The 24,530-nt window shown below is 35.2% G+C and overlaps 2 long non-coding RNA genes across 8 annotated transcripts in view; one reads left to right on the top strand and one right to left on the bottom strand.

The window, feature by feature from the left end:
- Positions 1-24,530, bottom strand: part of LOC309659018 — a 219,814-nt gene that overhangs the window by 28,233 nt on the left and 167,051 nt on the right. For 2 of the 7 annotated variants that reach the window (XR_014262498.1, XR_014262499.1), the window contains exon 5: positions 19,006-19,135. This is a non-coding gene — a long non-coding RNA (uncharacterized lncRNA). Of the gene's footprint in view, positions 1-272; positions 7,925-8,523; positions 19,136-24,530 lie in introns of those variants that run through there. The other 5 variants (XR_014262502.1, XR_014262503.1, XR_014262501.1 and 2 more) reach the window with 4 other exon arrangements.
- The window catches only part of LOC309659051, a 209,880-nt gene that overhangs the window by 63,884 nt on the left and 121,466 nt on the right, over positions 1-24,530 (top strand). The gene's annotated exons all lie outside the window — the stretch shown is intronic.

The following is a 24,530-nucleotide window of genomic DNA, read 5'->3' as shown; positions in this document are numbered from 1 at the left end:
TGTTAACTGGTAGCGCTGGGAGTTGAAGTGCCATATCTGATTCTAGAATTTGAAAAATAATACACTAATAATTTGCTTCAAGAAACAAGAATGAGTTGTAAATGTTAAAAAAAGGAATAGTCTCACAAATTTTCAGTGGTAGAATAAAGCATTTTCCTTTCCACTTGGAAGGAAATGGAAAATAAAAACATGCATTTAGTTCCTTTTAAAGTGGGAAGCAGCCGCATAGCACAGGGAGATCGATCAGCTCAGTGCTTTCTGACCACCTAGAGGGGTGGGATAGGGAGGGTGGGAGGGAGAAGCAAGAGGGAGGAGATATGGGGATATATGTATACATATAGCTGATTCACTTTGTTATAAAGCAGAAACTAACACACCATTGTAAAGCAGTTATACTCCAATAAAGATGTTAAAAAAAATCTAAATTAATTTTCTTAGTAAATACACAAATACATTCCAAATAGCTTTATTTGCACATTAATTGACTATTAGTATGGTAGAAAATGACAAAAGTTATCAACAGACACAGCCAGAGAAGAGGAGATTGCAGGAAGATGACTTCCACCTAGAGTAGAGAACAAGGCAGCATCATCACAAGTTGAAGTTTGGCTTTCTTAGTCTATGAACCTTTCTCAGAGATTACAGAGCTTGGAAGGATGCCTTTGTTTAGGGTGAAAATCCTTTCAGGTCATCAGAAAAGCTAATCCTGGTTTTACCTCTTGGCTTTTTTCTCCTGTGGCTATTTCTGACTAGATGTAGAGCAATGGCTTGGTCTGCTGGCTTGCCACAGTTATGGGCAAGCCTTAAAGCAACTGTAGGAATAACTAAAAGGTAAGTGCACATTCACTCTGGAGATTTACATATTCATGTCCATATACATATTTATCACAATTGTAAGCTTGAGAAAAAGTAAAGGCCTTTCCCAACACATTCTTGTGTGAATACATTGAGCAGGGCAGAATCAGTCTTCAGTGTCCTATACTAAGAAGAAGCACATCTCAGGGCCTAATTGAAATCCTGTTCCCATTTACCTAAAATCATCTAAACATTTGGCAAGATGACTGTGAAAATTACAGTTTATTCTGACTTTGACTCTTTATTTAGAAATGGTTTGAATTATGTTAAACTTTGAACAAAATAAAGAAAACCAGTTTTGTTAATTTATAAAGAAAATTTGAGAACACATAAAAAAGTGAGGTTATTAAGGTATATTGTGTTTTCCTGAGGGCATCAGTGTTGTGTTTAAATATGGGGAAAAGAGCTTAGGCAGAAGATAAAATTGAATTCTTTGTTTTCATACTGAGGCTATCTCCATACGTATATTTTCTGAATAAGTAAATGAAGTAAGAAAGGTGTATTAGCAGGAAGAAATGATAAAAGAAAGAAAAAAGAGAGGGAGGGAGGAAGGAAGGGGGAGAGGGAAGTTAAAAATCAGAAGGTGGAGCCTGGATAGATAAAAGGTTGGAGTCAGAAAGGAGTTATTATATATAATGGCATAATAAGAAACTGATCTCAATGAAATACCAATAATAGCATGTTGTGTGTAAGAAATGATTAGGAACTTGCTTCCATAAAGGTAATGTTGAAATATAAGATATCAGAGAGGAAATATTTGATAGTAATTACATCCTAGGTATTGCCATGGAAGTGTAGAGTTAAGTGATGTCAACTTAGAGGAAAATGCACAACATGAGAGTTGTAAGTTTGTTTTACTCAGGGTCTTACTGAGGACTTGGGAGACAGCCTCTCAGTAGCTCTGAGAAACTACTCCGAAAAGATCAGGGAGGAGCCAGTATATATAAATTTTTTTGGCTAGGAAATACTTAGTAGTCGTATACATAGTAGTCAAGCATACATCTTGGTAAAAGATTACTGCTAATCACAAAGAGAAAATATCTCACGTTAATTACTTTACTGTTTTTCTATGTATAGAAAGATGTAAGAATCTGGGCTCATTGAAATTCTTCCAGAGATATGCATCTAATAATCTAGGGGCCAGGCCGGTTACTCAAAGCAAAGAATGCCTCATCCTGCCTTTTGTTTTTTCCTGAATTCCTTTCAGGACACAAGGTGGTGGATGACTAGAGTGGGTTGTAACTTAACCTTTGTATAACTGAGTGATGAGTGGCGCTCTTTGTTCTTTTTATGTTCACAATGTTATTGGTTTTTTTTAATAAAAAGAAATAATATAAAATAATGGGCTAGTGTATGAGTGGGTCATCACTTAACCCTAAGAATTTACCAAAAATAACAATGAAACTAAGGGTAGATTGAAAACAGAGAGTCAGGTGCCAAAGTTATCAGTCCGCTGAAGAAACTAAGTATCCTCATTCTTCATGTATTAAAAATTGTATTTACCTGTACATTACTAGTTGTTTTTCTTTTGCTGCTTTTATGATTCTCTATCTTTAATTTTAGCCGTTTTAATAATGGATCTCTGGGTGAACTCCTTTCAGTTCATCTTTTCTGAGAACCTCTGCACTTCCTGGACCTGGATGTCTGTTTCCTTTCCCAAGTTAGGGAAATTTTTAGCTATTATTTCTTCAGATAAATTCTCTACCCCTTTCTCTCTTCTACTTTTGGTATCCCCTAATGTTAGTGCACTCAATGTTGTCTCAAATATCTGTTGCTATCCTCATTTTTTTGATTTATTTATTTTTTCTGTTCAACTTGGTTGATTTCCACTACTCTGTCTTCCAGTTCACTGATCCATTCCTCTGTATTATCTCATGTACTGCTGATTCTTTCTAGTGTACTTTTTATACGTTATTGTATTCTTCAGCTCTATTTGTTTCTTTATATTTTCGAATTCTTTGTTAAACTTCTCACAGTGTTCATCCGTTCTTCTCCTGATTTCATTGAGCATCTGTATGATCGTTATCTTGAACTCTTTATCAGGTAGATTGCTTATCTCCACTTCACTTAATTCTTCTGGTGTTTTGTCTTGCTTCTTCTATTGAAACATAGTCCTCTGTCTCCTCATTTTGCCTAATTCTCTTTGTTATTTCTATCTACTAGGTAGGTAGAGTACATTCCCAATCTTGGAGAAGGGGCCTAAGTAGGAGACATCCTATGGGGCCCAGAAGCACACTGCCATCTGTTTACCAGAACTTTATGCTCTAGGTGTGCACCCTATGAGGCTGAATGGACCCTTATACTGTGGTAAGGTCAACTACTGTGGGCATGCTGCTATGCAGGGCTGGCCCCCAGCCCAGCTGGTTGGTGCAGTGGCTGCCGGTTCACTAGTGCATGAGGCCAGGTCCCAGTGTGGCTGACTGGGGGGCCCAGGGAGTACCAGGTTTGTTAGTGGTGGGTGGGGTGGGGTCCCAGTGCAGCTGGCTTCTCAGCCGGGGGGTTGGGGGGTGCTAGCTGCTGGAACTCTCCCGGAACTGGTGCTAGTGGCTGGTGGGTGGGTAAGCCCCTGGCACAAAGAGGCTAGAGAGATGAGTCCACAATAGCACTCACCAGAGCCAGTGTTCTCCTGGTACAATGAGCTCCCCAAAATGGTTGCTGCCAGCATCTGTGTCCCCAGGGTGAGTCCCAGTTGCCTCCTGCCTCTCTAGGAGGCTCTCCAAGATCAGCAAGTGGGCTGACCCAGGCTCCTTTCAAATTACTGCCTGTGCACTGGGACTCAGAGCATGTGAGATCTTACGCACCCTTTTAAAATGGAGACTCTGTTTCCTACAGCCCTCCCATACACAAGCCCTGCTGCCCTTGAGAGCCAGACCTTTTGGGTGCTCATTTTCCTGGTGCACGACCCCCAGGTTGGGGAGCCCAACATGAAGCTTGTATCCCTTGCTCCTTGGGGAGAACCTTGGCAATTGTAATTATCCTCCCATTTTGTGGGTCACCTACCCCAGGGTGTGGGTCTTGACTATACCACATCTCTGCTCCTCCTACCCATCTCATTGTGGTTCTTTATATCTTTAGCTGTAGAAAATCTTTTCTGCTAGTCTTCAGGTCATTCTTATAGATAATTGCTCTGTAAATAGTTATAATTTTCGTGTGCCCATGGCAGGATGTGAGCTCAGCCATCTTGGCCACTTAAATCTATCTTTTATATATAATTGTTCCAGACTCATTTATTCTGAAAGTTAAATTCTCTTTAGTTTACACTCTTTCTTCAGCATCACTAAAGAAATTAGCAATAATTAATTTCTTGTGATAATTAAATATTCTTTTTATTCCATCTTTTAATTTTAGAGTTAGCAAGTGTCTATTTCTTACTCGTATATCAGCACATGGCTCCCTTATAACTTTTGTGTCATGCATAATCCTAAAAGGGATTGCTCCAAAAAGAAATACTTTCTTTCACACAGTTTCTGTCCTCAGAATCTGAAATTAACAGCATCATCTAAGAGTATGGGGAAATGGCCAGGCCATATACATTCATCAAGTGTACAGGAAATGTATTTAGAGAGGATATTCCCATATGCAACTGTGCTTGTGAACACATCCTTATCCAGGCATTCTTCAGAGTTCTTGTGCATTTGGTCTCAGGCCACCACAATAGAACAAAACTCGCAATAAAGTGAGTCACACAAATTTTTCGGTTTCCCTGTTCATATAAAAGTTATGTTTACCCTATACTGTAGTCTAGTAAGTCTGCAATAGCACTGTGTTTAAAAAAACAACATATATACCTTAATTAAAATATATTTTGTTGCTAAAAAATGCCAAAACAATTATAATAGTAACATCAAAAATCACTGATCACAGATCACCATAACAAATATAACAATAAAATATTTGAGATATTGTGAGAATTATCAAAATGTGACACAGAGACATGAAGTGATCAAATGCTGTTGGATAAATGGCACCATACAGGGTTGCCACAAGCCTTCAAATACATTAAAAAAGTGCAGTATCTGTGAAGCAAAGTGAATTGCAGTAAAAAGAGATATACCTGTAAATATTTGGCAGCCATATCTACCCTCACCATAGCCAGTAAATAATATAGTGATAGTGATAATATGAATATTAATTAATAATAGTAAAATGATTATAAAAATCATAATAAAGTTGACATTTAGTGACAGTGATATTTTGAACAAGCTTATTAACCTACGTATGTTTCCTCACTCACACAATGTTTGTAATAATACCTGCTACACAATTGACATCTCACAAGTGTTTGTAAATTATAAGAACATCAGATACTTTTAGTTTATGATTACTATGTTCTGGGATGGTTTCTCCAATAAAATAGAGATACATTTCTCTCTTTCCATTTTATTGTCAGTATGTATTACTCTTACTCTATTGGTCTCTACCTAAGTGCATCTCTTTGCAGTTTATTCAATCAACAGAAGTGTATTGAATTTTCTATGTATAAGATGCTGGGACAAATGCTGAAAGAGAAACAGGAATGAAGATAACACTGCCAACATATAAGACATTTCCATTCTGTCTAGGCTTTACATTCAACTACAAAATAAATAAAAACGTGCAGATGTTTCCAAAAAATGACCTAGATAATGATGATTTTACAAGTTAAGATTATAGAAAGTATGACGTGGGCTTAGTTAATCATGACATTGAATTCAATTCAAAGTTATTTTAAAAATCTACAAACGATAAATGCTGGAGAGAGTGTGGAGAAAAGGGAACCCTCTTGCACTGTTAGTGGGAATGTAAACTGATACATCCACTATGGAGAACAGTATGGAGGTTCCTCAAAAAACTAAAAATAGAACTACCATATGACCCAGCAATCCCACTACTGGGCAAATACCCAGAGAAAATCATAATTCAAAAAGGCACATGCACCCCAATGTTCATTGCAGCACTATTTACAATAGCCAGGACATGGAAGCAACTTAAATGTCCATCAACAGAGGAATGGATAAAGAAGATGTGATACATATATACAATGCAATATTACTGAGCCATAAAAAGGAACGAAACTGTGTCATTTGCAGAGACATGGATGGACCTAGAGACTGTCATACAGAGTGAAGAAAGTCAGAAAGAGAAAAACAGATATCATATATTAACGCATATATATAGAATCTAGCAAAATGTCATAGATGATCCTATTTGCAAAGCAGAAATAGAGACACAGATATAGAGAATAAATATATGGACACCAAGGATGAAAAGGAGGGTGGGATGAATTAAGAGATTGGGATTGACATATATACACTATCGATACTATGTATAAAATAGATAACTAATGAGAACCTACTGTATAGCTCAGGGAACTCTACTCAGTGCTCTGTGTTGTCCTCAATGGGAAGGAAATCCGAAACAGAGGGGATGTATGTATACGTATAACTGATTCACTTTGCTGTACAGTAGAAACTAACAAAACATTGTAAAGCAACTATACTCCAACAAAAATTAATTAAAAAAAAAAAAGTCTTATGAAATAGCTACCACTCACAGGGATTTTGCTGTATGTTGAGATAAAACACTAGGGAATGAATAAAAAATAGAAATACCATATGATTGGTGTAAAATGTGATTTGATCTTTAAATGAGATTCAAGTAGTCAAAAAAAAAAAAAAAAACCTCAAAACTTCTATTCAAACATTCCAAATTTAGATAGAGATATAAGGTAAAACATGGAAATAGAAATTTGAAAGTATTTTAGACAATGACTAGGTTAATCATAGGTCTCAGGGTTTTTCTGTATTTCATTCTCTGGTACATATCTCACTCCAGAAAGTATTAATGTTTTCTCCCTCATTGCTTTAATTTCTCTCATATATGTGGCCTCTACTTTTTCACTCACTCTTCTGTACCCTTTATGTCATTGTAAAAGACAAACAAAATAACAAGCTGTACAATGGGACAAGCACATTCTTGAGATTCCTATGATTGGCAGCCTTGCTCATACTGTCGCAAAGAGTGTGAACTTCATAAGACTATACTTTGAGAATTATCACCTCTAAGTGAGTGGTTTTGCTTAAATGATGTCGATTTGCCAGTCCTTTATTTTATTTTATTTTATTTTTTAAACATCTTTATTAGAGTATAATTGCTTTACTGCCTGTCTTTTAATTTGTTAACAGATTTTAAAACAAATTGTATGGTTAAAACTGTTTATATTCTGATTTTGAAAAGCAATTAAATTATTGTTTTAGTTCCTTATGCTTAGGTAACTTTTAAAATACTTGCTAAAATTAACAGACTTAAATAGAAAACAAATCACACCATTTATTTAGAAATTTTGTTAGATCATTAAATATGTGTAAAACGAAATTTCAGCTTTCAGAAAAAGGTGAAAACTATACTTTATTCTTAGATATTAAAAAATGCAAATCAAAATAACAAAGAACAAATAGAACTAGAATGGAGCCACCAACTTCATCTTATAAGGGAACTCAATCCTCATTGTATTAGTGAAGAACTAGATCCTGATATGAGAAACAGAGTCTTGGAAAACAATAATATACACGGAAAACAGGGATTTAATTTTCTCTCTCAAACATACATATAATGTTCAAATGTAGTCATCCAGGGCTCCATAAGATCATCAGTGTGCCACGTTTCTTCTATTTTTCTGCTTCTGTATTCTGACAATTGGCGTATATATTAACTTTATTTTTTGTCATAGCAAATTACAACAAACGAAGTGGCTAAACAATACAAATCTTACAGTCCTATAGGTCAGATATCCAACATGAGTCTTAGGTAAAATTAAGGTGTCAGTGGGATTGCATTTCTTACTGAGGCATTAGACGAGAATCTGTTTCCTTGCTATTCTCAGCTTCTAGGGACCACCCACATTCTTTGACCCCCTTCCTCCATCTTCAGAGCCAGCCAAGCTAATATTGCCAGAGCAAAAAGGGAACCAAGTTCCAGTAGTCCATTGGTAAACATTTCTCTTCTGGATACCCACAGGGAGATGTCCTGAGATTTTAGATCAATTTCTTGAAGACACACTGACAGCCAGTCACTGCCTGAAGTTCAACAGCTATTTGTATTTTGTGGAAAAAAAAAAGTTTGTGAATATAGCATAGAAGAGTCTAAAGCGAAGTCCCCATAGTGAGATAATAATTTATAAAAATGGTGTCAATGCAGGTGTGGCTTACAAATATTTTTGAGAGGATTTACTTTCCAGCCATCTCACTGCATAAGTGCTACATGGTTTTCATTAATTTTAAACTGTGCTTCAAGTATCCTCTGACATGTTATTTGCCACTGACAAGACTCAGGGCTGTGGTAGAACATTCTCTGGATGATGTGTTTTATCATATGGGAACAGAAGTGGATTGCAGAGGCCCATCTCAGGGTCCATAACCCAAATCACACTTACAAAGCTTTTTTGTCATGTAAGCAACATATTCACAAGTTCTAAGGATTAGGACATGGACATCCTTGGGGACTATTATGGCTATTATTCTGCGGACATCTTATACCTTCCTTGGGTCATTTCATTATCACAAAAAAAGGTGCCACAATTTCAGTCACCATTTCCTTCTTCCCAGAAGAAGAAAAGATTTACAGGGAAATGGAAGTACTGACTGACTCACCACCTTTTTAAGGAAGCTTCATTAGAAACCCACCCAGCCATTTCTTTTTTCCTTTTTTTTTTTTTTCTCGTATAGAGCTGGTTATTTATTTATTCCAGGACCCAACCAAGGTTTACATATTATATTGGTGGGGTTTTTTTGGACATCTTTATTGGAGTATAATAGTTTTACAATGTTGTGTTAGTTCCTGCTATATAAAAAAGTGAATCAGTTATACGTATACATATATCCCCATATCCCCTCCCTCTTGAGCCTCCCTCCCACCCTCCCTATCCCACCCCTCTAGATGGTCACAAAGCACCAAGCTGATCTCCCTGTGCTATGCGGCTGCTTCCCACTAGCTATCTATTTTACATTTGGCAGTGTATATATGTCCATGCCACTCTCTCACTTCGTCCCAGCTTACCCTTCCCCCTCCCCGTGTCCTCAAGTCCATTGTCTACATCTGCGTCTTTATTCCTGTCCTGTCCTGAGGTTCTTCAGAACGAATTTTTCATTTTAGATTACATATATATGTGTTACCATACGGTATTTGTTTTTCTCTTTCTGAATCCACTCTGTAAGACAGACTCTAGGTCCAATCACCTCACTACAAATAACTCAATTTTGTTTCATTATGGCTGAGTAATATTCCATTGTATATATGTGCCACCTCTTCTTTATCCAGTCGTCTGTTGATGGACACTTAGGTTGCTTCCATGTCCTGGCTATTGTAAATAGAGCTGCAATGAACATTGTGGTACATGCCTCTTTTTGAATTATGGTTTTCTAACGGTATATGCCCAGTAGTGGGATTGCTGGGTCATATGGTAGTTCTATTTCTAGTTTTTTGAGGAACCTCCATACTGTTCTCCATAGTGGCTGTATCAATTTACATTCCCACCAACAGTGCAAGAGGGTTCCCTTTTCTCCACACCCTCTTCAGCATTTATTGTTTGTAGATATTTTGATGATGGCCATTCTGACAGTGTGAGGTGATACCTCATTGTAGTTTTGATTTACATTTCTCTAACGATTAGTGATTTTGAGGATCCTTTCTTGTGTTTGTTGGCAATCTGTATATCTTCTTTGGAGAAATGTCTATTTATGTTTTCTGCCCATCTTTGGATTGGGTTTTTTGTTATTTTGATATTGAGCTGCATGAGCTGTTTGTATATTTTGGAGATTAATCCCTTGTCAGTTGCTTTGTTTGCAAATATTTTTTTTCCCATTCTGAGGGTAGTCTTTTCGTCTTCCTTATGGTTTCCTTTGCTGTGCAAAAGGTTTTAAGTTTCATTAGATCCCATTTGTTTATTTTTGGTTTTGTTTCCATTTCTTTAGGACGTGAGTCAAAAAGGATCTTGCTGTGATTTATGTCATGAGAGTGTTCTGCGTATGTTTTCCTCTAAGAGTTTCATAGTGTCTGCCCTTACATTTAGGTCTTTAATCCATTTTGAGTTTATTTTTGTGTACGGTATTAAGGAGTGTTCTAATTTCGTTCTTTTACATGTAGCTGTGCAGTTTTCCCAGCACCACTTATTGAAGAGGTTGTCTTTTCTCCACTGTATATTATTGCCTCCTTTATCAAACATAAGGTGACCACAGGTGTGTGGGTTTATCTCTGGGCTTTCTATCCTGTTCCATTGGTCTATATTTCTGTTTTTGTGCCAGTATCACACTGTCTTGATTACTGTAGCTTTGTAGTATAGTCTGAAGTCAGGGAGCCGGATTCCTCCAGCTCCGTTTTTCTTTCTCAAGATTGTTTGGGCTATTTGGGGTCTTTTGTATTTCCATACAAATTGTGCAATTTTTTGTTCTAGTTCTGTAAAAAATGCCATTGGTAGTTTGATAGGGATTGCACTGAATCTGTAGATTACTTTGGGTAGTATAGTCAATTTCACAATGTTGATTCTTCCAATCCAGAAACATGGTATATCTCTCCATCTGTTTGTATCATCTTTAATTTCTTTCATCAGTGTCTTATAGTTTTCTGCATACAGGTCTTTTGTCTCCTTAGGTAGGTTTAGTCCTAGGTATTTGATTCTTTTTGCTGCAATTGTAAATGGGAGTGTTTCCTTAATTTCTCTTTCAGATTTTTCATCATTAGTGTATAGGAATTTAAGAGATTTCTGTGCATTAATTTTGTATCCTGCTACTTTACCAAATTCATTGATTAGCTCTAGTAGTTTTCTGGTAGCATCTTTAGGATTCTTATGTATGGTATCATGTCATCTGCAAACACTGACAGTTTTACTTCTTCTTTTCCAATTTGGATTCCTTTATTTCTTTTTTATCTCTGATTGCTGTGGCTAAGAATTCCAAAACTATGTTGAATAATAGTGGTGAGAAGTTGGCAACCTTGTCTTCTTCCTTATCTTACTGAAAACTGTTTCAGTTTTTCACCATTGAGGATGATGTTGGCTGTGGGCTTGTTCTATATGGCCTTTATTATTTAGAGGTAATTCCCTCTATGCCTACTTTCTGGAGGGTTTTTACCATAAATGGGTGTTGAATTTTACTGAAAGATTTTTCTCCATCTGTTGAGATTGTCGTATGGTTTTTCTCCTTCAATTTGTTAATATAGTGTATAACACTGATTGATTTTCCTCTATTGAAGAATCCTTGCACTCCTGGGATATACCCCACTAGATCATGATTTATGATCCTTTTAATTTGCTGTTGGATTCAGTTTGCTAGTATTTAGTTGAGGATTTTTGCATCTATGTTCATCAGTGATATTGGCCTGTAGTTTTCTTTTTTTGTGACATCTTTGTCTGGTTTTGGTATCAGGGTGATGGTGGCCTCGTAGAATGAGTTCAGGAGTGTTCCTCCCTCTGTTATATTTTGGAAGAGTTTGAGATGGATAGGTGTTAGCTCTTCTCTAGTGAAGCCATCTGGTCCTGGGCTTTTGTTTGTTGGAAGATTTTTAATCACAGTTTCACTTTCAGTGCTTGTGATTGGTCTGTTCATATTTTCTATTTCTTCCTGCTTCTTCCAGAAGGTTGTGCTTTTCTAAGAATTTGCCCATTTCTTCCAGGTTGTCCATTTTATTGGCATATAGTTGCCTGTAGTAATCTCTTATGATCCTTTGTATTTCTGCAGAGTCAGTTGTTACTTCCCCTTTTTCATTTCTAATTCTATTGATTTGAGTCTTTTCCCTTTTTTTCTTGATGAGCCTGGCTAATGGTTTATCAATTTTGTTTATCTTCTCAAAGAGCCAGCTTTTACTTTTATTGATCTTTGCCATTGTGTCCTTCATTTCTTTTTCATTTATTTCTGATCTGATCTTTATGATTTCTTTCCTTCTGTTAACTTTGGGGGTTTTTTGTTCTTCTTTCTCTAATTGCTTTAGTTGTAAGGTTAGGTTGTTTATTTGGGATTTTTCTTGTTTCTTGAGGTAGGATGTATTGCTATAAACTTCCCACATAGAACTGCTTTTGCTGCATCCCATAGGTTTTGGGTCATTGTGTTTTCATTGTCATTTGTTTCTAGGTATTTTTTGATTTCCTCTTTGATTTCTTAAGTGATCTCTTGTTTATTTAGTCCTGTATTGTTTAGCCTCCATGTTTTTGTATTTTTTACAGTTTTTTTTTTCTGTAACTTATATCTAGTCTCACAGTGTTGTGGTCAGAAAAGATACTTGATACAATTAAATTTTCTTAAATTTACTGAGGCTCAATTTGTGACCCAAGATATGATCTATCCTGGAGAATGTTCCATAAGCACTTGAGAAGAAAGTGTATTCTGTTGTTTTTGGATGGAATATCCTATAAATATCAATTAAGTTCATCTTGTTTAGCGTGTCATTTAGAGCTTGTGTTTCCTTATTTATTTTCACTTTGGATGATCTGTTCATAGGTGAAAGTGGGGTGTTAAAGTCCCCTCCTATTATTGTTACTGTCGATTTTCCCTTTTATGGTTGTTAGAATTTGCCGTACGTATTGAGGTACCCCTATGTTGGGGGCATAAATATTTACAACTGTTATATCTTCTACTTGGATTGATCCCTTGATCATTTTGTAGTGTCCTTCTTTATCTCTTCTCAGAGTCTTTATTTTAAAGTCTATTTTGTCTGATATGAGAATTGCTTTCTTTTGATTTCCGTTTGCATGGAATAACTTTTTCCATCCCCTCACTTTCAGTCTGTATGTGTCCCTAGGTCTGAAGTCGGTCTCTTATAGACAGCATATATACAGTTCTTGCTTTTGTATCCATTCAGCCAGTCTATGTCTTTTGGTTGGAGCATTTAATCCATTTACATTTAAGATAATTATTGATATGTATGTTCCTATTTCCATTTTCTTAATTGTTTTGGGTTTGTTATTGTGGGTCTTTTCTTTCCCTTGTGTTTCCTGCCTAGAGAACTTCCTGTAGCATTTGTTGTAAAGCTGGTTTGTTTGTGCTGAATTCTCTTAACTTTTGCTTGTCTGTAAACCTTTTAATTTCTCCATCAAAGCTGAATGAGATCCTTGCTGTGTAGAGTAATGTTGGTTGTAGGTTTTCCCTTTCATCACTTTAAATATGTCCTGCCGCTCCCTTCCGGCTTGCTGAGTTTCTGCTGAAAGACCACCTGTTAACCTTAAGGGGATTCCCTTATATGTTACTTGTTGTTTTTCCCTTGCTGCTTTTAATATTTTTTCTTTGCATTTAATTTTTGATAGTTTGATTAATATGTGGCTTGGCGTGTTTCTCCTTGGATTTATCCTGTATGGGACTCTCTGTGCTTCCTGGACTTGATTGACTATTTCCTTTCCCATATTAGGGAAGTATTCAACTATAATCTCTTCAAATATTTTCTCAGTCCTTTTCTTTTTCTCTTCTTCTTCAGGGACCCCTATAATTCGATGTTGCTGTGTTTAATATTGTCCCAGAGGTCTCTGATACTGTCCTCAATTCTTTTCATTCTATTTTCTTTATTCTGCCCTGAAGTAGTTATTTCCACTATTTTATCTTTCAGGTCACTTATCCGTTCTTCTGCCTCAGTTATTCTGCTATTGATTCCTTCGAGAGAATTTTTAATTTCATTTATTGTGATGTTCATCATTGTTTGTTTGCTCTTTAGTTCTTCTATGTCCTTGTTAAACATTTCTTGCTTTTTCTCCATTCTATTTCCAAGATTTTGGATCATCTTTACTGTCATTACTCTGAATTTTTTTTCAAGTAGACTGCCTATTTCCTCTTCATTTGTTTGGTGTGGTGGGTTTTTACTTTGCTCCTTCCTATGCTGCGTGTTTCTCTGTCTTCACATTTTGCTTAACTTATTGTGCTTGGGGTCTCCTTTTTTCAGGCTGCAGGTTCTTAGTTCCTGTTGTTTTGGTGTCTGCCCCCAGTGGGTAAATTTGGTTCAGTGGGTTGTGTAGGCTTCCTGGTGGAGGGGACTGGTGCCTGTGTTCTTGTGGATGAGGCTGGATCTTGTCCTTCTGGTGGGCAGGACCACGTCTTGTGGTGTGTTTTGGGGTGTCTGTGAACTTAGTATGATTTTAGGCAGCCTCTCTACTAATGGGTGGGGTTGTGTTCCTCTCTTGCTAGGTGTTTGGCATGGGGTGTCCAGCACTGGAGTGTGCTGGTCGTTGAGTGGAGCTGGGTCTTAGTTGAGATGAAGATCTCTGGGAGAGCTCTGGCCGATTGATATTACATGGGGCCAGAAATCTCTGTTGGTCCAATGTCCTGAACTCAGCTCTCCCACCTCAGAGGCTCAGGCCTGACACCAGGCCAGAGCACCAAGACCCTGTCAGCCACACCGCTTACAAGTAAATGAGTTGAATTCTCCAATCCAAAGGCACAGGGTGGCCGGCCTTCTGTGCTCCACTCGGTCCTTCAGCTGGGTGTTGTCCCCTGGGCTTGGTCAATATGGAGAGCCTGCTTTGTATCCAGGTCCATCTGTATTCCTTAGCATCTAGAAGAATCAGCTGATGGTCCCATCCTCCCCTATCCCTGCTGCAACTCGTCATGATCCTGGAGCTTCCAAGTTTCCACCCCTCATGCTCCCACTGAGCCATTTCCACCTTCATCTAATTGAAGTAGTTGCATTTCCAACTGGGTGTCACATGTGACCTAGCACACTCATCTATCATAATAAGAAGTCAATAAATTATTACCAAAATCCATAAATTAAGAAATAGCAAATTGGGAGATTGGGATTGACATATACTTTCTACTATATATAAAATAGATAACTGATAATAACCTACTGCATAGCACAGGGAACTGCACTCAATACTCTCTAATGACCTTTAATGAGAATAGAATGTATAAAAGAGTGGATATATGTATATGTATAACAGATTCCCTTTGCTCTATAGCAGAAACAAACACAACATTGTAAATCAACTATAATCCAATAAAAATTAATTTAAAAATAAAATAAAATAGAATAGAATACAAGTTAAAAAATTCTACAACCGTAAAAATTTAAAAAAAAAGAAATAGCAACTTTAGGGTAGAATATGGAAATATGGAGTTAAATTCAATAAATAAATATCTATAGGAATTGCAAAGTTTTTTTGTCTTGTTTTTCTGCAGAATAGACCATATCGAAGGTCAGTGGGAAGAAACAGGAGGGAATTTCCTTGTCCTCATAAATCTTACAGCACTATACAACTTGTTAAAATGTATGCATGCATGCATACATTAATAACAAAATAAAATAAAAATCAGATTTGTTGACTAGCATTCATCATTTTAGTTTTTACTCTAGACTTTGTATAAAGATGGACCCTAATATTTCATCATTATATATAAGTTCATCATTATATGTTAAGTTCAACAAGATCTTGTCCTCCGAACAGCTGCAGAAAAGCTTCCTTTAACTAAACAGTATATATCTTATTAATTTAAATGTTGGTGTTTAAAAAAAAAATTATATCTCCACTCATTCTCCTATCACTTATACTAGATATACATATGTAACTTTTCAGTGTCTTAAATTAGAAGCTCTTAGGAAAACAAAAATATTTGTGCAGCTTTTTTTAATCCAGAACCTCAGCAGATCTGCATTTAATAGATGTTAGAAAAGACATTCTATAGTAGAATTTCAAACTAGCATTCTTTGGCGATTGGAATATTGTACATTTTGATTAGCTAAGTTTTTCAATTTCCAAACATTTCTCTTTAAGAGGAGAACTAGTTTAAAATGTTTTCCATGTATTCTCACATACATTAAATATTAAACTAGAAAAATGAGACAGACTTTAGAATGATTCTTTCTGTATTTGAATATCCTGCATTTTATAACATGATCGCTGAACTTAGTTTTCTTAAAGCACCATTGTTCCTTTACCATTTATTCAACATTCTCCCTTTTGCTCAGAAAAAAAGAAACTCAATTTCTGTGACGCTGAATGGAATTTTTGACAATTTAATAAAGAAACCTCAAGAGTGTAGAGGGTAAGCAAAGAGAAGTTTTTTCCTCATATCAGGAAGTAGCACTGAAGTGGTAAATATACAGTTTTATTTCTGTTCTTAGTATTATATCCTGGCCTGCCTGTCCCTACTTTTAAACTGGAAAGCATCTCAGAGAATTCTCTGAACAATAACTATTTTTTTCCATTTTCTTATGATTTGCTACCTCTATTAGATGGGAGTAGCAGGCACTCACAGGTAGTTCAGATTGAAGGAGGATCTATGCTTCCTCCCATCCATTTTCTTACTGTTCTCCATGTCCCCCTCCCCACTTCTGGCCAGCCAGAGGAATGTATTATAACCTATATACTCACAAAGGAATTTCTGGCTGTATTGTGTTGAATTGTGAAAACATATACATGAGACATAACCCTAGATAGGCAGGGGTAGCAGCACACCTTGGGCCTGTGCTTTTCTATGATTCTATTTAAAATCATCTAAAGTATCTATTTCTCTGAGGGAAGAAAAAGGTGATGTGTATCACTAAGTGATATATCCAAGCTGGACCCAATTACCTAAGAAAATCCTGGATGTGATCAAAAATAATACTTCTCTCTCCTTATAAATTACATTGTGACTGTCCAAACACAAAATAATGATAGTAATAGTAATATTTTGCTAAAGGACAAGAATGATTCTAGGACAGTATTTGATTTTTAAAAATGAAAAACAGTGCTTAAAAACATTGGAATTAAAGTAAATCTGTAATTCTCAACTGAGGTGATTTTGCTCCCTGGGGACACTTGGTAATGTCTGGAGACAATTTTGGTTGTCACAGTTAGGGGGTTCTACTGGCATCTAGTAAGTAAAGGCCAGAGATGCTGCTAAACATCCTACAAAACACAAAATAACTTCAACATTACAAAAAAATTACTGACTTAAGTGTTAATAGTGCCAGGATAAAGAAACCCTAGGTAAGTGTTACTAAAGACTGCATGTTTGTGTCTCCCTCGATTGTACATGTTGAAGCCTAATCCCCATTGGATGGTGTTTGGAGGTGGGGCCTTCCGGAGGTGATTAGGTCTTAAGAATGAGCTCTCATGAATGAGTGCCTTCATAAAGGAGGCCCTAGAGAGCTCCCTGCCCTCTTCTACCACATAAGGTTAGCAAAAAGACAGCTGTCTGTGAATGAGAAAACAAGTCCTCACCAGACACAAAATCTGCCAGTGCTTTGATCACGGATTCCCCGGTCTCCAGATCTATGAGAAATAAATTTTTGGTGTTTATAAGCTACCCAGTTTATGGTATTCTGTTATAGCAGCCTGAACAAACTAAGACAGGTTAATTTTAAAATCTATTTATTGCAGGAGACAATGATAAAACTAAAAGAATAAGAAAAATATAGTACATTATTTTGGATCTTAAAATGAGATAACTATGATATGCCATATTATACATTCAAAGCAGGCAAGAAATATACCAAATGAAGTACACCTTCTAGAAGCAGATGCAGGTCATTTCAACACTCTCAGCCCTTTCAGTAACTAATAAGTTTAGCTTCTATTGCAGTTCTGATATTTCTAAGTTTTCTTAGAAATTTTATATGTAGAGGGCAAAGAACTCTATGGGAAACATTGTCCCTTATATAGCAGTAGTGTTATCTTCTGCCTCTAGCTGAAATTGATCTTTTCTAACAACTGTGTTTTAAGTATCTTTCCTGCTCAAATGTTACCTTCTCGCTAAGGGCTTCCTAAACTCCCCAGGAGAGAATTAGCCACTTTCTCCCTGGTGCTGCAAGGATACTTAGTGCACATCTCAGTTACAACTCTTTTCACATAGTAAGTATTTTAAAAACTTGCTTATCATTTTCCCAAAGCCCGAAGTCTGGAGTTCATCCAAGATTGAGATCACATCTTATTTTTCTTAAAACTAAGCATAGTGCCTGGAACATAGTGGATGCTTAATAAATATTGATGGAATGAATGAATGAGAATGAGTACGTAATTTGGGTTGTAAGATTCAGAAGATCTTAACTTGAACTTTTAGATGCAATGAATGGAATGTGAATAAAAGCCTCATCCACCCAAACTTTGCCTAAACATATAAAACACATCACAAGTTACACTCTCTTCAGACTTTAGTATCAGAGACTTGCAGACTGCACAATGTTTGAGTGGGCAAGGCATATAGCTCCAGAGACCATCAAATACCATTGTGCATTCAGTGACGGAATGGAAGAAAGGAGGGAAGATGGGAAAAATAACAGTTCCCAAAAAGCCACTGGGCATATAACCATACATCATTCTCCACTTTCCACCCCCAGATGCTATCCTAGTGAAACAGGCTTCAAAGCAGAGAACAACTTGAGACTGAACTCTTTTTTTTACCCCAAAAAAGAGACTGAAGTATTACCTTAAAAATTGTTGAAATCAGTGGACTTCAAGCAGAAGTACATGTATCCCAGTGGTTCACATAAGCAACAGATAGTTTTAACAAAATCAATTCTGTGTACTCAAATTCTGTATGTTCTCTTTCTGAAAGTGAGGTGCCAGGCCTTTGACCTTCCCATGTCCATACTCATAATAGCACTGTTTCTACTTTACAAAAGAGAGACATACATCTCACTCAACTAGAATTTTATTATGGTGTAAATAAGGTGTACTTGAGGGTATTATTACCTAAAGGAGGATAAAACCTGCCAGAGAATGAAACAAAATGTCAATTTGAAATACTAGTCTTTGTACAGCCTCCTTGGATTAAGGCACCATAATCCTATGTTAGAATTTCATGCCTTTTCCTAGCTGACACATATTTTGGTTGGGGGTGAAGTGCAGCATTAGAAATGAGAAAGGGATCTTCTGAGTTCAGATATACTGTAGAACAGAGTGAAGACAACTTTTATTTTGTATCATTTACTTTTACTTCCTCTATGACTTACAAAGACTATATCCCTCTTGAGAGAGAATCCTGTGAGAGCAATGCATAGATAGATTCCATATGAAATATTAAAAGTGCCACAATCTTATTTCACTGGGAAAAAAAAAATCTCATTGCAAAACCCGTCCTTATTAACTCTCTCTCTTAGATTCACAATGATTAAGATGTGTAGGAAGCAAACTGTGAAATGCCTATCTTATTGCAAGTCACACCCTCATAACATTTTGACAATTCCCAGTAAAGCTTGGTGATGACCCTCACTTACCCTTGTTGACATCTGTGTGTTCATTGCATATTGCATGATTCTAAATTAACTTTCAGGTCTCATATTCAGGTGAAAGAAATAAATCCAGACTAAGGTGATATTTTGGTTTCTCCTGGTCCTTTACTTAGACCTACAAGAAGAATATATTTTTATTAACTTTTGCCCCCAAATATTTGAATACTAGAAATCCATATTCAGTTTTTACTTAGGTTACTTTGCACATTTCTATCACATTTTAACACATTTATATTATGTTACAAGGATATATTCTGGATTCTACTGTAAATAATATACTTAGTAACAATAATTAATATACATTTTAGTTCTATTCTTCTAAATTGTCTAATAATTCTCTCTCTCTCTCTCCTCCCCCCTCTCTCTAGTCTTAATTTTTACAAAGTCAATTAAAACTTTCTTCTGAAAAGAAAAACATCTATTTATGTATGGGCATAGGATAAAATGTTCCCAAAATGCAATCAAATGTGTAATGCCCTGAACGTTAGAACAACAGTTTCATATAATTTGGATTAATTTTTCCCACAGAGGTGTTGAAATGATGTTCTAAATCTTCTTTCAATCCCTTATTCCAATCTCCCAAAACTACCACAACTCTAAAGATTGTTTATTTTTTCTGTCCTACTGTCATCAATGAATCAAAATGGCACTCTATCTGTTCTTTACATTCATATGAAGAAGAAGAAATGTTTTGAGTCATAGTATGGTTAAAAGTATCATTTAGACCTGGTAAAAAATATTAAGGACATTCAAGTTCTGTGTGAAGTTTGACTAATTTCTGAATGAAAAATTCTTTCTCCTTGAAACCTAGAAAAGTACAGGTGTCTGCTTATTAGTTAAGGACCTAATATAAAGTCACAGGAGAATCATCTTATATATAAATACAGTAGTTAATTAGAGTCACATAGAGAGCAACCTCTTAAAAAGAGAAAGAAAAAAAAGAAAGAAAAAGAAAGAAAAATGAACTCTGTACTGAGAAAATAAAATGCCTGAATATACTCAAAAAAAGAATAATAGGAACAACAATAAACCTCTGAAGTACAATGTAGTGCATTTGAAAAATGACATAGGAGGAATTGCATCCATGAGAAGGTATATCCATGAAGAAAGAGGGTGAATTGAAGTGAGGTATATTCCAGGTAAATATTATGCATAAATTTTTTTACAATTGACTCACTGATATGTTTTCCTCTGAGATTTAAAAGTTAACCAAATAACATAAATGAGGGAAAAGCAAAAACTGAGTAAAGTGAAAAATGAATTTGTTTATAAATTGTGGAACTTATTCTCTTTGATGGATGAACAATGCATTTATGTAAAATGTGAGCATGCATTGAATACAGTGATTAACAGCTCTGCTTCTGAGACCAGACAAACCTAGTTTCCTTATACCACGAAGTCTTTATTTCCTATTTTTAATGTGAGGCTGGTAGATTTATTGAAAGAAATAATATTCGACACATAAAGAGCTTATCTCAGTGTCTGGTACAGAGGAAGTCTTTCAAAGTTAGATGTGCTATAGGTAGAGACATAAATTCCAGGGTCTTCCTTGAAAGATGATTTTTACTGGGGAGATGATCTGAATATGTTCATGTTTATAGTGAGAGAAATAGTTAAGGTAATTTTTGAAAAGAATTTATTCTAGTTCTACAACTGCATGACCACATTTTCAGAGAATCAGAAGTTCTGCATATGGAGAATATGACTAGATATAGATTACAAACTACTTAAAGTCAGTTTTTCATTCTCTTACACATTCCCCAAACCGTTTTATACTGGTATATGCTCAAGGAGGATAAGAAAAATGTTAACTCAATATGTAGATCAATGATCTTACATATCTAAACACAGATTGTTATTTCTATTAATCCATCACTCAATTCACAAATTTCTTTTCTACCTATCAGGACAGCAACCCCTGTCATGTCAAAGACAGCATCTCAGCACTAAAACCAGCACAAACACAAGACGTATTGTGCACAGAAATTGTGCACTGCTAAGATGAAGACATTATAATGAGAGCAAAGTAATGAGCAGAATAACAATTTGCCTACAGAAGACAAATTTTCTTCCTTAGAAGGAATGCCTACAGAGAATACCAACAAGAAAACTAATATTTCAAACTGCTCGTCTGGGATATATTTTCTTATTAAGCAATGCATTTCTTATTGTGATGAAAAGGAAAATGGATTCATGGCTAATGCTGATAAGTTAACAGAGATAATGTGTTTCAATAAACATTAATTTATCATTGCATTGTTAAGAAACAAAAGGAAATAAAATAATAAAGAAAGAAGGAATGCGTTGGAGCAGAACAGTATAACCTATCTATGAAAAACAAAATAAAACAAGGTAGTTGGCAATCAATTAAGAAGAAAAATATTTAAAATTAAATTCTTTAATTTTGAGACAAAACCCAAAGTTTTATTTCGTCATTGAATTAAAGTGACCATAATTTAAGTAAAACTTGGAAACAACGTCCATCCAAAAAAGAATAAATGAGATTATCAGGTACAACTTAGTATCATATTGAAAACCTAATTTGTGAGTGGAAATTCTTATTATTCAAGAAGTTTTTTCCAAATAAACTTATTAGCTTTCAGTTAGCTGACCACTGTAGACGTCTTCAAATATCCAATGAAGTAATCCGTCATCCTTTTGAAATGGAAAAGAGTTTAAGAATATTATCAATAACGTTGTTAAGTTATAGGCTACTTTATGAAACTCAAAACAAAGGACAAAAAATAGACTTATAGTAATTCTAAACTAGGGTCTTGAATATGTTTCTTGGATAATTGTTTCATAACAAAACAAAATATTAACTTAACTGCCATATTTGCTGGTAATTCAATTCTTGCCTTTCCACACTGTGTGGAAAGTATACTTTTTTAAAAATGAAAATCTTACTAACACCAAAAATCACTTTTCAATTAAAAGTCTTCACACAAAAAGAATTTGGAAAAATAAAAATATTTATAGGGTGGAGTGGTGTGTGGAAAACCCTAGAATCAGTCATTTTATACATTGTTTTGTGTGAAGTTTCACTTTAAAGTCATGTAATGACATTCTTAAGAAAATCCCTGGGTGATCAAAGACAACATAAACAAAGATGACTTGATTATCTTTAATGTCTCATAGTTTTGACTGTGCTTTTTTATTTCTGAGGTACATTAAAAAAAAAACTACAATTATAAATGAGGTAGAAAAAAGAAAGAGACAGGTTTTAAAAGGGGAAGGGATGGATCCAAGGGTAGGACAGTCTGTCACAGCAACAACAACCAAGAAAGGAAAATTTCCATAAAGGAAATAGTCCCACATGAATAAAAGAAGATTAGCTTTATACAAATGGCATGTACACACCAACTTCATTTCAAGGATGATTTTGCTTTGTGGAAACCAAATTGCTGATCACAACATGAGTGAGGTGCTGAAACTATGTCACACAATATTTGAGTTTGGCATATCTATTTAGTATAAATACTACAAAAATTCAATTCTCACACCAATTTTCCCTATCTGAAAAACCGCAACCTATGTAGCTTTGACTTGTCCACATATATTCTTTATACATTAAATTCTCCTTTTTTTATTTTTCATTTGCTTCTGAATATAAAGTAGTACAACTTGACACTAATGGATCCAAACAATACTAGGTTATTTAGCAGTAACCTAGATTATCTGGAACATGTTAATATCAAATTTTATATCATTATCAAAAATTGTTTTCCTTCATCACATTTTAAATATGAAATGTAATTAACATAGCATAAAATTCGCCCCTTTAAACAATACTCCAGTTGCTTTTAGTATATTTGTGGGGTTATGCAACCATCACCAGTAATTATTTCAGAACATTTTCATCACCCCCAAAAGAAATCCTATACTTGTTAGCAGTCTCTCCCATTTTCCCTCTCCCCTCAGCCAATGGAAACCACTAATCTACTTTCTGTCTCTATGAATTTGCTTTTTCTGAACATTTCATATAGGTGAGATTATATAATAAATTATCATCAAAGTATGATCACAAAATTTAAAAACCTAGGGAATCTGCATACCCTTGAGAATATGACAGTAGAGCACAATTAAATATTTATATAGAATAATACTGGTAGGCAGAGAAATGTGATGGTGGAAGATTCGTAGAAAAGATTATTGGACATAATATCTTATAATGATGCCTCTTAAAAATATTTAAGTCCCACCTCTTACTAAATCAAAATCTCCAAGAAGAAAGCCTGAGCATCTGTATTTTTGAAAAGTGTTTCTGGGAATTATGATATTTAGCCAGGTTTTGGAACTATTGCAATAGGCCGTATTTTGATTCATTTCTAATGAAGGCTATTTCTAGCCATTGATTGAATTAATGACACATTTGCAGGTATTTAAGCCATTGAATTATTCTGTTTTGAAGAAAAGAAAAATATATAAATAAAAGATTCAGTAACAATCACATTCTATGCTAATGTTTTCGTAATCTTTTAGCTTCTTTATGCAGTGATTAATTGCTTAATTGTGTTTCTTAGACATCTACAGATGTGCATAATTTAAAATTTTTGAAATGAAAATTAGATTCATATTTATTTAGGTTTCTTTGTTCTTACCTTCATTTGTTTTGCATAAGCAATGCTACACTTACTCATCCAAATCAATGCAAACAGAGAAATTATGCTCCTGCAAATTATTTCATTTATACTTTTAAATAGAATCATAATCACCAGAAGAAAATATTTACTTGATAGTTCGTCATGAACATTTTACATATAATTTATTTCTTTACATAAAAAAGTGATCAATATTGAATTGAAGATATGATAAAAGATCAATACAGTTTCATTTCCAATGAGTGAGTACAATGTACCAATAAGTATACTTTATTCTATGTTCCCTTCACAAATATTTTTCCATCAGTATCTGCTTCAAACTTATCTCAGTAACTAAATGCTTCCATTTATTTTAAAGTGTAATTTCTTTTTTAATCCATCCCTTCATATTTAACCTCCCTAATACAAGATTTGGTAAATTGAGTTGCCAGAAGGTTATGAATGGTGCATAATATTTATTGTTAAAATAGAAATGCTGGCATGAAACTACTTGAATGATGTGGTAAAATCAGAAACTTTCCCTATAAAAACAGAATAAAATATGTGCTGCACATGTGATATTTATATGTGGAAGGCAAGGGAGGAAGCAAGAAGGGCAGTGGTTGTATTTAGATAAGGCATGAAGATAGAGAGGGAAAATTAAGAGTTTTAAAGCAACTTAACTTTGAGATTGAGTCTTCATCAAAAATATAATTCCAGATGAAGTTCTGTCTCAGAGCTGGCCTTAAACATCCAAATGTATCAAAGAGCATATAACTTCCATAGGTTTCTTAACCACTTCAGCAATTTTCAGGGGGAAAATATACTGCCCAAAGCCAATTCTTTGTAAATTTTTTACTCTAATATTAGATGATGTGGTGTACTCCATTCCTAAAACATTTTAAGTGTCTTGATTCTCCTTAATTGATT

The sequence above is a fragment of the Balaenoptera physalus genome, assembly GCF_965194825.1.
Source record: "Balaenoptera physalus genome assembly, chromosome: 3".
Taxonomy (NCBI): Eukaryota; Metazoa; Chordata; class Mammalia; order Artiodactyla; family Balaenopteridae; genus Balaenoptera; species Balaenoptera physalus.
This window is presented reverse-complemented; position numbering and strand designations above follow the sequence as displayed.